This window comes from Toxorhynchites rutilus, chromosome 3, assembly GCF_029784135.1.
Source record: "Toxorhynchites rutilus septentrionalis strain SRP chromosome 3, ASM2978413v1, whole genome shotgun sequence".
Classification (NCBI taxonomy): Eukaryota; Metazoa; Arthropoda; class Insecta; order Diptera; family Culicidae; genus Toxorhynchites; species Toxorhynchites rutilus.
In genome coordinates, this window is record NC_073746.1 from 238,216,716 (window position 1) to 238,231,348 (window position 14,633).

At 35.6% G+C, this 14,633-nt stretch overlaps 1 protein-coding gene across 3 annotated transcripts in view; it reads left to right on the forward strand.

Annotated features, from left to right (window-relative positions):
- Positions 1 to 2,845: 2,845 nt before the first annotated feature.
- LOC129776664 (mucin-17-like) overlaps positions 2,846 to 14,633 on the forward strand; it is a 123,947-nt gene continuing 112,159 nt past the window's right edge. For all 3 annotated transcript variants that reach the window (XM_055782435.1, XM_055782434.1, XM_055782437.1), the window contains exons 1-2: positions 2,846 to 2,999; positions 11,614 to 12,006. The gene's annotated coding sequence lies outside the window, so the exon portion shown is untranslated. The remainder of the gene's footprint in view (positions 3,000 to 11,613; positions 12,007 to 14,633) is intronic.

The following is a 14,633-nucleotide window of genomic DNA, read 5'->3' on the forward strand; positions in this document are numbered from 1 at the left end:
TGAAAATACACACGTGATTGTTGAGAGGCCAAAAGTCACTGTTTGGTGCGCATTATGGTCTGGTGGAGTAATCGGGCCGTATTTCTTTGAAAATGAGGACGGCGAGACGGTAACTGTGAATGGTGAGCGCTATGGCCGCATGTTAACCGAAAATGTCCATGTTTGTCCATGGTGAGGGGAGTGGGAGTTCAGATAATGTCCACGCGGACACGTTAAACAAAAGTTTCTTAAAAGCACATTCAGATATGTTTTCAAAAATAAATGAATTTTGTTCTGCAATTTTAAGAATGTTTGAACTTTTCGCTCATTCATCCATGAAATTGTTATTTCGAATATTTTTTCCATATCAGCGAACTTCTCCGCTCAAATATGTATTTTAAATGAAACTCACATAAACGGTGAGCGATCAAGTTTCAATTGGAAGCAGAGGATCATTGTTTTCAACTTCTAAGCTACGTCAATTGAGCATAAACTGAACTCCTTGTTCTAGATCCAAGTCTACGGAGAGTAAATTTGACATGACGAACTGCTGATACATTTTTATCTGCAGAGAACATGCTGATAACATGATGAAATGACCGGAATATTTGAAGAATTATCTAAATAATTTGGAAGGACTTAGGGAAACGAGTGCTATCCAAATCTCTATACCTGCACTTGTGTAATAGAGTAACCAGATTCAGTCCATCTTTTCTGAGTACCCTCGTTCCCGAATATTTCCTGAATTTTGCGACGTTATCTTTAATACAGCTGAGTTAGGCATGCTCAGCACCGGAGAGCAGTTTTTTTTTATCTGTATTATAGTGATTTTCAACTCATTTGGCTGGTTCGTCACTTTTTTTTACTTCCATTTTTGGAAGAATGTCGGGAGTGAGAATTGAACTCGTGACCTTCAGCGTGAGAGGCATGGATGTTACCACTACGCCAGATCGCCTCCACAGCGGTTTTTTTTGTGGATCACTTTGTCCTACCGAACGAAAAATTGGGATGTTACAAGTGAGTTTTTCGTTAATTAGTACATGTTATTACAACATTCGGGTTTTTTTTCAAGAGGCTTTGAATCCGGGATTAGATTACATATTTTGCACCACAGCCAAGAGGAAGCTGCTAACAATTAGATCAATGGCATAGTGTAAATCACAAGCGATAAGGCTTCCTATATTGAAATTGAACTTGACAATTCCACGTTTTATGGAATTAACCGCATTGAAAATATTTTTGTTTCAAATTGGAGCATTTTAGGCATCCAAAATATTGTTTTTTTTGTTCTAATTTTCGCTTCATTATCTGAACTTGTATCTTGCTGTCAAAGTTCAGTAAAAAAGTATGCCGAAATCCATTGGTTGTTTCTCCATTGTAATGCTTTCGACAATTTTTTCTTAATAGTATCTTGATTAGCTTCATTCAAAACAACATTCAATTGTGCTAAATCATTTCAGAAGTTTTCAGAAAAACTATGTGCGTTAGACACTTGTTTCTCGGAGATTTTCTGCAATCGAATGATTCTATTGCCAAATAAGTTTCTTTAGATGTTATTTCATGCGTCAATTGATTATAGTTTATTGATTCAGCTGTGATTTTACGATTACAAAATTTTTTTTTGCTAAATTGCGCAGTCCTACTACTGCCGTACCGTTTTAACCATTAGAAAAGCAGATATGCATTTGTCGTTGGTTTTCTCGAATGTTCTTGAAAAGCGATTTTGAATGAGTAATATTTTGGGCATAATACCTGTTATCATAGTGGAATTATTACAAAAATGATTAAATAGATTTTCATACGCATTAGAACAAATGAGATGTAAAAGAATGAATTTTTGTTTGAGCAACTTTAACCCACCATTTCATACAGTTGCTATTACCGAGCTTTTCCTGCAGCCAACGATTTCACATATTTTCAAACTCTAAGATATATTGGTAGGAAGAGGTGCAATCAATAGAAAACAACTGCAACTACTAGTAAAGCCTATTCGCATTTTTTTCTTTTCAAAAAAGAATTTAGGATTATGATCCGAATAAAACGATTCCAATGTTGCAGGCTCCGGAAGTGAAGCAGTTTGCCTTGCATCGAAAGTAAGATGTGCTGCCTGAGTCAAGAATTGTCTAGTGTAATTGTGCCTCACGAGCACTCCGAGAGAAATCTGGATATTCAATTCAGAATGGTCGCTAGGAATTTGTTATTAAAACATGTTTTCAATGCGAAGAACCAAAACAAAGGACATCTTTTTTTTGTTCAATTGTTTTTTGTTGTTTTTTATCATTATAAAAACACAAAAAAATAAGACTAATTTAAAATCGAAAATAGACACAATGCAATTATTTCTTTTTTCCAATTAAAATATATGGAAGAATGTCCACGTGGACAACAGGGAAGGAGTGTAGTCAATGTCCACGCTTGTCCACGGAGGGGGAGGGGGGAGTCTAAAATCGTGCTTTTTCTGTCCACGTGATATGTGGACAGTCCCTAATTTATTTCACAAGACACCCGCCACATGGATTTGAACTTCATTAGTATACATTCTCAGTAATTCCTGTGACGATCAACACCTTCTGGTCAAACATACAACTTTATGATGATCCCTAGGCATAAAATGCTGAGACGGTGTTCCATTGTCCTCCATCTGTAGTTGTGATCGCGACGCTCGATCGCAGCCGCGCACCCAGTCGTCGTCGCCCGTTTTTGGGCGGCTGACGCTGATCAGGCGGCTGCCAGTTGCTACCAGTTGATCTCTGTCTCCTTCTTATGTTTTTTTTCCTATCCCGTCCCAAGCGCATTCGAATATGAGTGTGGGCACCGCGTGTTCCGCCGCTACGTGCTCTCACCGTTCGATCCGCGCGCGCACCTTTTCCAGTGAAACAAAACTTTAGCTTGCAGCCAGCAGTCGAGTGAAAGATTTCGTTGCGTGCGGTAGCAAGCAACCTGTTCTCCGCGGGTACCTCCTTAAAGTGTCGTTGCATACAGTTTTCGCGAGTGTGTGCCGATTCGCAGGATTAAAAATTGTGAGTGTGGGATTGATTACTGGTTTCATTTTGTCGTTTGTGAAGGAATAAAATCGACGATGATGGATGATGGATGGATGGTGAAGAAGAAGAACATCAAGTGACTTGTGGTTGTACCATCATTGAAGTGGTTCGACGAACAAAATCGGTTGGAATTTTTCGCACTTGGGAAATATATGCAGAACGAATATATTGCTTGTTGAAGTGTGTTGGTGTGACTGTGGTAATTGAAGGCAGCGAGAAGAAAAAAAAACACGATTGAATTAATGACTAGTGCGCTCGCGAGAAGAAGGATACGTAAAAGGAAAAACCAGCAAGCAAATCAGCGAGTCAGCGGCAACAGCAGCAACCAGCCTTCACTTTTTTTTGCGGTGTAACCTGGCCTATATTGCATTGGGTTGGAATTAGAGGGGTCATTAATGGTCAAAGCAGACAAAGTTTTTATACTGCAGGAAATTGTGAGTCAATTTAGGGCTGGTATGATTGATACTCTATATAATAGCGAACGGGGCTTCCTATTATTCGAGAGGCCACAGAAGTTCAGTGCGATGGGGTCTCCTAAGTGGTGGTACTGTTTTTGTACTACTGCTGCTATATCGAACGATTGATTTCATCTGGAGCGCTAAGAACGCACAACTGCGAAGCGAAGCTTGTGAATTGATATGGGCGATTTGTTGAACATTTTTGAACTTGTGTTTAATAAACCTGTTATTTTTTCTGTTTCCAAACTGAGACAGCAGGAAATGATTTGTGGATAATTAATTCGAAATTAATCATCAAGAAATTAATATAATATTAGAATAGAATCTTCTCTACAATCTTTTAAGTCGGACGTTGAATAGTGAGTTAATTGGAGAACTAGTTTGATGAATCAAGACTGGATAAAATGTTTTTGAAATATTGGTGTTATCATTTGGTTTATTAATAAAAATGTAGTGCTCGAGCTCGGATTAGTTTCTCAAAAAGCCTCAATATGTATTCATTGAATTTTTTTAAAAAATCCGTTGCTGGTTATCCTTTGAACAGCATTGAGGCACAAACACTGACACTAGGAAAGCGATAGCGCCTAGATTCTACTCATTAGCTGCCATTTATCATCCCAAGAACAAGAACACACTTACCCTACTTTGTGGCTAGAAATGGACGAGATTCGCATACATTCGTAATTCTAGATTATGACTGAACCCGTTTGATGTGTATTATCATATTATCATTATTCGAGTAATTGTATTGTTGTAGAAAGGCCGAATTAGTGTTATTTATCTGAATTTTAATATACTGATAGATAATTCTATTCTCAGTGAAGATGTAAAGAAAGTTTTTTCTTCATTGTTACCTGTAAGTGATCTATGACCAACTGTTTAATTAATCTAGTACAACATATGAGATATCACTTTCCATTCTTCCTTCAAAGTGTTTCAGAATATGCATTACTCTAAGAAAATCGTTCAAGAGCTTCAAAGGATTGGTGATTCTTCAACCAATTCAGGCTTATTATTTACTCGAAAGCATTTATGAAGAAAATAGAAATAGAATAAAAATTGCAAAATAATAGAAAATAATATAAACTCGTAGACATTCTAAATCCATTCCAGTTATTGTGCTCAGCACGGTAAAGGCGCCCCAAAAGTCACAAACTTTTGAAATAGCAGCAAACACAAACGTATGAATAATATTATGCACCTAATAATTATGATATTCCATACATGAACTGTATTATCTAAGCCGATTCTCAAAATTCATCACAAAACATATATAGCAAGTTGTCGCGCTCTCCTTTCTAGGATGTGGTGTCATGTGTGATCACATAATTGGCTTTCATCAATTTGTTGTTATGAAATTGGAGTGTTTTCTTGTTATGTTTGTCTGCAGCCAGCCGCACAGAGTCTAGAGAAGAATAGAGAAATGCCTATGACAACATCCCGGCATGCAGCGGATTTTGCTCATTCGACAAAAAAAATGCATGATTTTTTATTTTCGCCTAATTCCGTATGCTACAGCCTTCTATTCGTTGATGAGATAAATGCTTGTTTGTTCTAACCGGTCGTAGCTCTGTTGTTGTAGGTAAAAAATGGTCATGAATTTGAACAGTGATAGAAACGTCAACGAAGTCGGTTAAGAAATCCCTGGGTAACAATCGATCCATTACATAATTCATTTGTTATTCGTTAGGAAGCTTCTCGAAATTGTGTGAATCCGTAGACCTTTTCGAGTCTACGGATTTTTCTTTATTTGTAACAAATTTCGCGTAAATAATCTAACCGACTAAATACTGTTATTTGATGAGAATTTTCATGCCAAATGACGGATCAGCCAGATTCGAGTTTTATGAAATTTCGAAATTGAATCTTTGTGCACACATTTGGCTGACTTAGCAAACTGATTATTCTCCACGAGTGGTAAACTTTGTTGGCTAAAAAAAAAAATGGAAAAGGTCGCATACATTTTAGCATAACTTTCCAATTATGAATGTGTGGCCCGGAAACTTCTTTTGTTTAGGAGAACTGTTTAGGAACAATTTGAATAGAACTAATGAGTCTAATTGAGCATAATTCTTTTTCGCCGTTATATTCAGTGCGAGAAAACTTAAAGTAATATCGAACTTTTCCTGGATGGAGAAATTTCGAGTATCAACTATTTAGAAAATGAACATATTTCGATTATGTAACATTATGTACATGCCATTCCTAATTATACAGGTCGTAGCAAAAAACATACTGAAATCATACGTTATAAAAACATTTCAAATTTAAATTGAAAACATTTGAAAATTTGTATTTCTCCAATTGAATTATGTGTAAATGATTCATACACAATAGAATGCAAAAATGCTAATAAAATGTAGATTTGTTAGACTTTGATTTGAATGTGTTGAACTTTGATCATCTTAGGACGTTTATTACTATGGGCTTCATGGAATCATTTCACCAAAATCTTTCATTCTAGATGAGCTTAAAAAATGCACCACATCGGTAACCTCCAAAATAAGTTTCCATAATTTCTGGAAATGTGACCATAATTTCGGCGATAGCTTAAATTTTTTTCGCCACAAATATGACGGAAAAGGTTATTTAATTATTTAAAATTTAGAATTATGTTGAATATTTTTCAAAAAGTACACCGCGAGTAATCGGTTTTCCACCTTACTAACCATAGATGTAAGAAAATTGTTTATATGTAAAGTTTTAAAATTATATTTAAAAATTCGCCTCCTTTAAACTTAAGTAACTGAGCCTGTAAAAATAAACGAATTAATAAAAAAAAATAATCAAAAAGCCTAACAATTCTATTCGAGGCTGTTTTTCTGCACAACCAAAGGTTCTCGAGTTACAACTTTCCATTCAAAGTCTATGTAAAAATGCATACGCCCCTTTCTTTTGAGCCAAATGATCGGAAATTATTTTCGGGAAGCTTATAATTCTTGAAAAAAAAATTATTTTCGGGAAAAAGTGGAAAAAAAATATTTTGGAAATGGAAATGGAATGGAAATGAGAACCCTAATAAAAAAATTAAAGAATATGGGTCTAATGTTTTGTAATTAAGAAAAAAATTGCCACTTTTGACGAAAATATGAGAACCACTAAATTGATTTGGCATGGAATGGCTGATTATAGAGGCTCGAAACCTCAGAAGTCACCACTAATTATTTTTTTTTTTATATTTAGAGGCTCTAAGCCTCAGTGGTCATTCGACCCTAGCCTTGAAAAAGGCCGATCAATCAATCAATCAATCAATCATAAAAGTTCTACGAGTGATGTTTGTTACTTATTGGCTGAAAATCTTTTTCTATAACTTTAAAACGGTTTTAAAACTAAACTATTGAAATCACAATAATCTCACTCATTAAAGATGCATGTAAGCCGAGGACACTAGTATGCATTTGGGTACATTTGCATATTTTAATATTGTCGTAAAGTTGGCCGAATATACTATATCGCTCTCTCAACTTTTTTTGGAAAGTTGTCTATATGGTCAACGTTTTTACACCCCCTAAGTTGTACCACAATCTAAAATGGTGTTGCCAACTCCTAAGATTAGTTGACATGAGATTCCTCGATTGATTTTTTTTTATTACAGAGGCCTTAAACTACTAAATTGATTCACCTCTAGTCTTGAAAAAGGCCAATCAATAAATGGATGTGCTTGAGTTTGAATCAGCAGTTTTGGAAACCTGATTAAGATCTTGTGTATGAATCATACGATAGTTTTAGTGAAATTAAATCTAGTTCTTTTACTCATCAATTTCAAGAAAGGGTCAAAAATGGAAATTTGAGAGTTTAAAAATAATCTACAGTATTTTGAAAATTTTAGTGGTTGATGTTTAAGCCAACTGTATCACTCTGCAGTGTGATACAGTGTAGTGTAGTACGTTCAACCATTTGTTCTTTACCGATTGATAGATGTTTTGAGGAAGTAAGGGGAAAGCATAACTTCGACACTTTGCTTCTCTTTTAATTTTTTGTGTTTTGAAAAATGTCACAGATTTACATTTTCATCGGTGATTGGGTGAGTACTTCTTTTTCTAGAACCGCATGAAGTTTAGAAAATGTATGTAGGAGACCGGATTGTGAACTGGACACTCTCGGCGCGAATAAGTAGTCGAAACGAAACTATTTAATAACTCAGCTCGTTAGTGTATTTTCTATGCGATATAATATTCGGTGCGTACTCGCTGATCTGTCTGTGGCTAGTGAGGTTGAAACTATCGTCGCATTCTATTTTATCCATCAGTCTTAGACTTAGAGACAATAGGGATTAGAAACCTATTATCTGCTTTGTGCTATATGAAAATTAGGTTTAGAGATTTTTATCTGCGCGATCGATTTGTGAACAATAGCAAGGAATGTATAGTTGACCTAATCCTGAACAATGTCTTTGTGTTAAAATATTAGTCCATTACTGATCAAGTTGTAAAACTTTTCCGAAAATGTGTTTACTCAATATTCTAAAAAGATTGGCTTTTGTATTTCCTTTTATCAAGAGAATAAATTTGTTATACACTGCGTTTCACAACTGCTCGTTCAAGCTCTTCAAATCACTCATACTGCTGGTGAGCTGCATCTACTATTCGTACGATCAATCCTCAGAAGTTCTTGATAAGGTTTTGATCTGGTGAACGAGCTGACCCATCCAGAATCAGAAGCCTGATTCATTCATTCATAAAACTATGCCCTAACCTTTTATGAATTGATGCCAAATTACCCAATTATCACATTGTTTTCGATGCAAAAACAGCAATAAATGATTCTGAAATACTTCGTTGCACTTCTAACTGTTCATTCGTGCTGATGGTATATTATCCGGACCAGGTATTTTTGAGAAAATTCTCCCCAAACCATAAAAATCCCACCTCCAAAACTGTGGGTCCAAAAACTAATGTGGAAGCTAATCCCATGAGTTTCACTATTTCAGGAGAGCTTCTCTGATAAAAAGAAATTCAACTTGGATAGAATTTCCTCATACTAGAAGGACTTACGGAACATGACATGTAATTTTTCAGCGCGTAACTTTGCAGTCAGCATTTTCAAAAATGCCTGGTTCAGATAGCTTTTCATTAACACGAATGAACAGTTAGAATTGCAACGAAGTACCTCAGAATCATTTATTGCTGCTTTTGCATCAAATCCAATGTGATAATTGGGTAATTTGGCATCAATTCAAAAAATCCAGAAGGTCAGGGCATGGTTTCATGAATAGGGGCTTCAGATTCTGGACGGGTAAGTTCGTTTACCAGATCAAAACCTTATCAAGAACTTCTGAGGAGAGATCGTACGAATAGTAGATGCAGCTCACCAGCAGTATGAGTGATTTGAATAGCTTAAATGAGCAGTATCCTCTGCGTAGAACGAAATACACACTACAATATGGCGCAGCTGTGTCGAAACCACCCCAAATGGGATATTTGAACTGATTGAGAACTAAAGATGACCTACGAATTAGAAACTTATTGTAATTTTTGTGACATTGACGTTAATTTTCAATAGGAGTGAGAGTTTTTCCATCTGGTTCTATAGTTATGAAACACTGGAATTTTAGTTTTTTGAATGTTTCGCGCCTGAACACAACAATAATGTTCAAATGACCAGGCTTTTAAATGAAGATAGTTATTTTATCTTATACCATATACTTCAATTCAACCGACTTCTTACATATCTCCGGAAACTCAGAAAAGTTGAGTGGTTCTATAGTTGTGAAACACAGTGTATAGCCCTATCTTGTTGATTGGCTACCCAAAAAAATGGTAGCCCTTACAAAAATGGAGCCTATGATTGACACGCAGGCAATTGTTTGAATTTCTATGAAACATGATTTACAATTTTCTTATTGAAAATTTAATTTTTTCAACATACTTGAGTACATTTAGCGTGCAAACTATTATCGGAGCTTTTTGGATAAGGAATGATGTATTCCGATCGAGTTGCGAACTAAGACTATTGTTTCTTTATTAAAATTTCAGTTTCAGTATGAAGGATAGGTTGAATACAAAAACAGAAAAGGGAAAATAATTGCTTCATTGTTTTTGATCCCGTAGATGGGATGCTGTGAGTATCGCGTCAATAAATCATGCCATGATGCCACATACATATCATCCATGCATCGAAAAATTTACATATTCAAGGAAAGCATGTTTTTCTAGGGTGCACCCGTGGCCGAGTGGTTAGCGTCTCACATTATCATGCCGGGTGTTCGGGTTCGATTCCCGTTCTGGCCGGGGGAATTTTTCGTCAAAGAAATTTTCTGTGACTTGCACTGTGGTCACGCGTATTCTAGAGTTTGCCCCTCAGAATACATTTAAGGCGTGTTATTCGGCATAAGAAATCTCAACTAAGTATTGATAAATGACGCTAATTAATGCATACGTTGAGACGGCAAAAGTTTCACAGGGAACGTTAACGCCATTCAAGAAGAAGAAGATGTTTTTCTAACAATAACTTTTGATGTTTTATGTATTTTTATGGCTTGATATAACTCAAAAATGGTAACTTGTACTCTTACAAAACTGTGTCATATTGACGACTTTCGAGAAAATGTCTGAATTTACTTCAGTGTTTATAAAAATTTCTATAAATAAATTTTATAAAATTAAAAAAAAAAATCTGCTTTTTTTATAAAAATTTTAATAAAAAAAGCAGAAATTTTCCTAAAAGTCACTGATTGGACACGTTGATGCCGAGTTAGTCGAAATCTTTTTAATAAATAAAACATTTGTTATATCGATTTATAAAAGCAAATTTCGTACTTGCCGGAGTTTTTCGGCGACTTTTGAATACGCAAGATGCTTACATGGGGTATATGAAATCGGGATTTGAAAAAAAAACGTTTATGCCAAATGTCTTTAAACGGCATGAAACGTCGAGATTTACTGTTATATAAAAAAAATTGATGCCAAATGTCTTAAAATTGCATGAAATGTCGATATTTATTGTTATCTCGATTATTTCAAAAATTTACTCTGTACCACTCATTCGTTTTTTCGTCTAAAAAGTCAATTTTCGATAACCTTTTTTTAGATAACAGTAAATTTCGAAGTTTTATGCAATTTAAAGACTTTTGGCATCAACTTTTTTTTTTAATCTCGATTACCACCCTTGGGTGATTTTTCGGTTTTCAAAAAACTCAAATTCTGACTTCTGCGACACTTGAAAATGAAGAGCCGTTTTTTCGTGTTTGAGTAATGATTTTTCAAATTTAACATGTTTTCAATCTTCGTTCGATATTTATATGCGACTAGAATCCAATTTTTGCAAGGATAATATATTTTCAAAGAAGACTCATTGACTTAATTTGATATGTCGATCATATAAATCGGCCCAGTGGTTCAAAAATTACGAACTTTTGAAAAAAGGCATTTTAGAAAATAGGGAAATAAATAATTTTTCGGACCTAAATGACCACAAGGAGACACGCATTTTTCGTTGTTAGGAGACATAAAAATAAATTCGCGGCGAGTACTGAAGTATTATATGAGTTTTAAGAAAGTGTTTACAATTTTTGATTGTGTTACAATTAATTTGAATGAATGATACGTAGAGTATATTATATTAATAATATTTTTCGCGGAATTTAGAAAGTTATTCAGAGCATTCCACCAACAGACCTACAGCCGTTTCAGTCAACATCCAAATGCTTCACATGCGAACTAACAAAAACAAATATTCGTTTCAGATTGAACGTTAAAACCTACACACATTCACGAGTATCATAAGGCATATCTGAGCTTCTGGGATATACAAAGGGTAATCCGTTCACTAAATACCGAAAGTAAACTAAAGTAGGTGCTCGCTGTCTGAGTTGCTGCTGCTGCTGTTGTTGTTGAAACTTTTTTTCATCAAACAAACGTGTCAAACATCGAGTAAGAATATTATACAAGGGTTCAGCCATAACAACAGCGTGCTCAACCTATGTTCAACCTAAATAACTTCGCAAGCCTCAACTAAATACATGAGCTTGTAACGTAAAATCTTTGGACATGGATTTTTGGTGGGGTAAAATCAAGTGCATGTAGATTTGAACAACGAGACCGAGAAACGTTCCCCAAGTGCGATAATGATTCCAGGGTGCTAAGCTTCTAACTAAGGTGGTCTAACTTTGCTTTGTACATTTCTTTTTGCAGCAATACACAGTGGCTAGAGACCAAACTGGATTTACGACTCAACACAGTCCTGGTCGTAATGAATATTTATCAGCGTAAAAACGAGAAGTAAAACCTCAGCGGCTTAAGCTGACTAGTTCGGATAGTGAACAACAGAAAACGACGACAGTCGGTGACTGAAAGTGAAAAACTGAGAATTTTTTCTGCTTTTGAAGGCAGTCTGTGTGTGAGTGTGTGGCGAATCAGATGAAGTTTGCGCGGGAGTGAAGAAACCACGTTTCCACGGACAAAGTTCTTGCTGTGGGTCTGTGCAACGGCAGCCCCGTTGCGGTGTACCGATCCTAGCGTGTAGCGGTGGATAACCGTTCCGGTGACGGAGAGAAAGGAAACCACATACCATAAACTTACGACAAGGTGAGTGTCTGTGTTCTTACCTTTCAACCGCTAATGGTGTGTGCAAACTGCAACGTCGGTTCGAGAGTTTCGGCGGGTCGATCGCATAAATACAAGCGCTTCGAAATGCAAGGTGTGTGACTTTGGACTTTTGAAGACCAAACGGCTGCACAACACGGGGGCTGGCGGACGGTGTGTTGCAGTGCCAGCAAGTACGCGAAAGGAATAAGGCCACATCGTAATTGCGAATAAACGGGTGTAACATTGCGACACAATCAATTCATTGTTTGCGGTCATTGGTAGCTTTTATAGCGAAAGTGTGATTAATATTTTTTGGCAAGGTATCGGCTATTCGTAACCGCTGTTGAACGGTCTTGTATTGATGGATAAAACCGAAAGGATGTACCTGGAGATTAGTTTTTATTATTTCGAGTGGTTCATATATGACCTTTTTCACGCCAATTTAAATGGTCGCTACCCCGGCTCCGGTGACGGCTAACGAAATTTTCAATTATAATCATTAAATTAAGCCTTGTTTTTTGTTGAATTTATGAATACTGACTTGATTTCCCAAAATTTGACGACTATAGGTGCTAGTTTTTGAAAATACTAATATTTCAATAAATTGTAAAATCGTAACTTTTTGAGAGAAGTTGTACAGTAGTCGTTAGGTAACTGGGCGAGAATGGAAGTTTGCTAACTGGACCGATATGTAAAACGTCGAATAAAATCGGCGAGAGCTTCAATGAATCGTTTGATTTATCCGAATTTGGGAAACGACAATGACAACAGTGGATTTTCAGGTGGAATGAACACACTTTTAGAATAAAAATTATGGATGAAAATTGACTTTTCCCCAATCAAACTAGCATTCCATGTAGATGAAAATCACTTTTTTTCTGCAAGTGGTGAAAAAATCCTCTACGAAAAATTTTTTTTTTGATAAATTTTAGTAGGAATAAAAAAAAATTGGTTAGGATCAGGGCTACGTGCTTTAAGTAATTAATTAATGCTAAGTAAATTTTTTTGGTTCAAATTTTAGCAATTTAAAACTGCCTGCCAGACCTTCTAATCCAATAGAGAATAATTTGGTATCAGCTATGAAATATAATTTGCGGAAATCATTTTTCTGTAATTTAATCGTCATACAAAAATAATGTCAATTTTCATAGTTCTACGTGCTTTAGTCGTAAAACTTCTGGAAATCGAACCAGCTTGGATAAATTTCGTAGATGCGATTGATCTGGATCAGCTTTATTTCACAAAAATATACGATATTGTGTTTCAAGCTATTCACTCTCATGAAGCAAGCATCAGAGCAGTTGTCTACATAGGATTGATCCTTTGTGATCGTCATGGGAGGAATAATTATCGGTAGAAAGGGTTAACAATTAGGATTCACGATGGTAGGTTGTGTGATTCTGTAAACAGTCTTCACAAGTTTTAACTACTTCAAAGAAATTTCCTCCGACTTGCACTGTGGTCACGCGTATTCTAGAGCTTGCCACTCATAATGCATTCAAGGCGTGTTAAAAAAAATCTCAACTAAGTACTAGTAAAAATGACGCAAGTAATACTACGTTGAGTTCCTCTACGAACGTTAGTGCCATTTAAGAAGTGAGAAGGTGAATAGTATTCTCGCATCTCAACGCACGGCGATGGAGGATATTTATTGGTTACCTGCCAAATGCTAATCATCTACATTTAACCGGTGTATTCTTGATACTGCGACAACTGGGCGAGAATGGAAGTTTGCTTCTAAGCTTTAGGAAATAAGTCAGTATTCTAACACATATACATACAAATATTGATAAGGCCACGTTTTGATATAAACAAAATTTCAATATCAAGTTCATTTGTTGAGTATTTTTTTAACAGTGTTTTGTTATTTTCCCAAACATAGTTTTAACATCTTTAAAGGATTTAACGGATCTTCGAGATAAGATTTCCATGATGATGAGATAAGAAGGTCCATGATTATTATACGCACTTGCAAAGAATAAATCGCGGTTAATATTGGTTATTAGAAGAGGAGCAATTCAGGTTATTGTGAAATAATGTTGTGAAAAACATTTAATCTCATTATGTAGCCTTATTGTAAAAAGAAAATAAATTGATCATAAGATAATGTAAATAGAAATTGCTGGTACCTTCCACTGTATGTATCGTAATGCATCGAAATCGGGACATTCAAGCGCCTATGACGATAACTTCAATTACTAAAAAATCATGACATATCATTGCATGAAAAATTACCGTTCTTACAGAATTAAAATGCTTTCATGAAAGTTATGAATTATAGAATTCCACAAAATCATGTTATTTTCGTTCAAAATTTGTAAATTTTTTCAATGTGCTGTGATTTGAAATCCGGGCACTTTTTCATTCGTGATTCGAATTCCGGATGCTTTTGATTTCAATTCCGGACACAATGGGCCTGATCACGAATCTCACTTCACGGTGAAAACGCAATGAAATGTTTATAACCTTGCATTCAAAACATTTTGTTTTCGCCGTGAAGTGAAGTTCGTGATCAGGCCCAGTTTGTCAGCAGATGTGAGAGAAATTTATTTGTTGATTTCTGTAATGCTTATTCTCTTCTGAAAGTGTTTTTTATTTCAGACAAGGATTGGCGAAACACAAATATT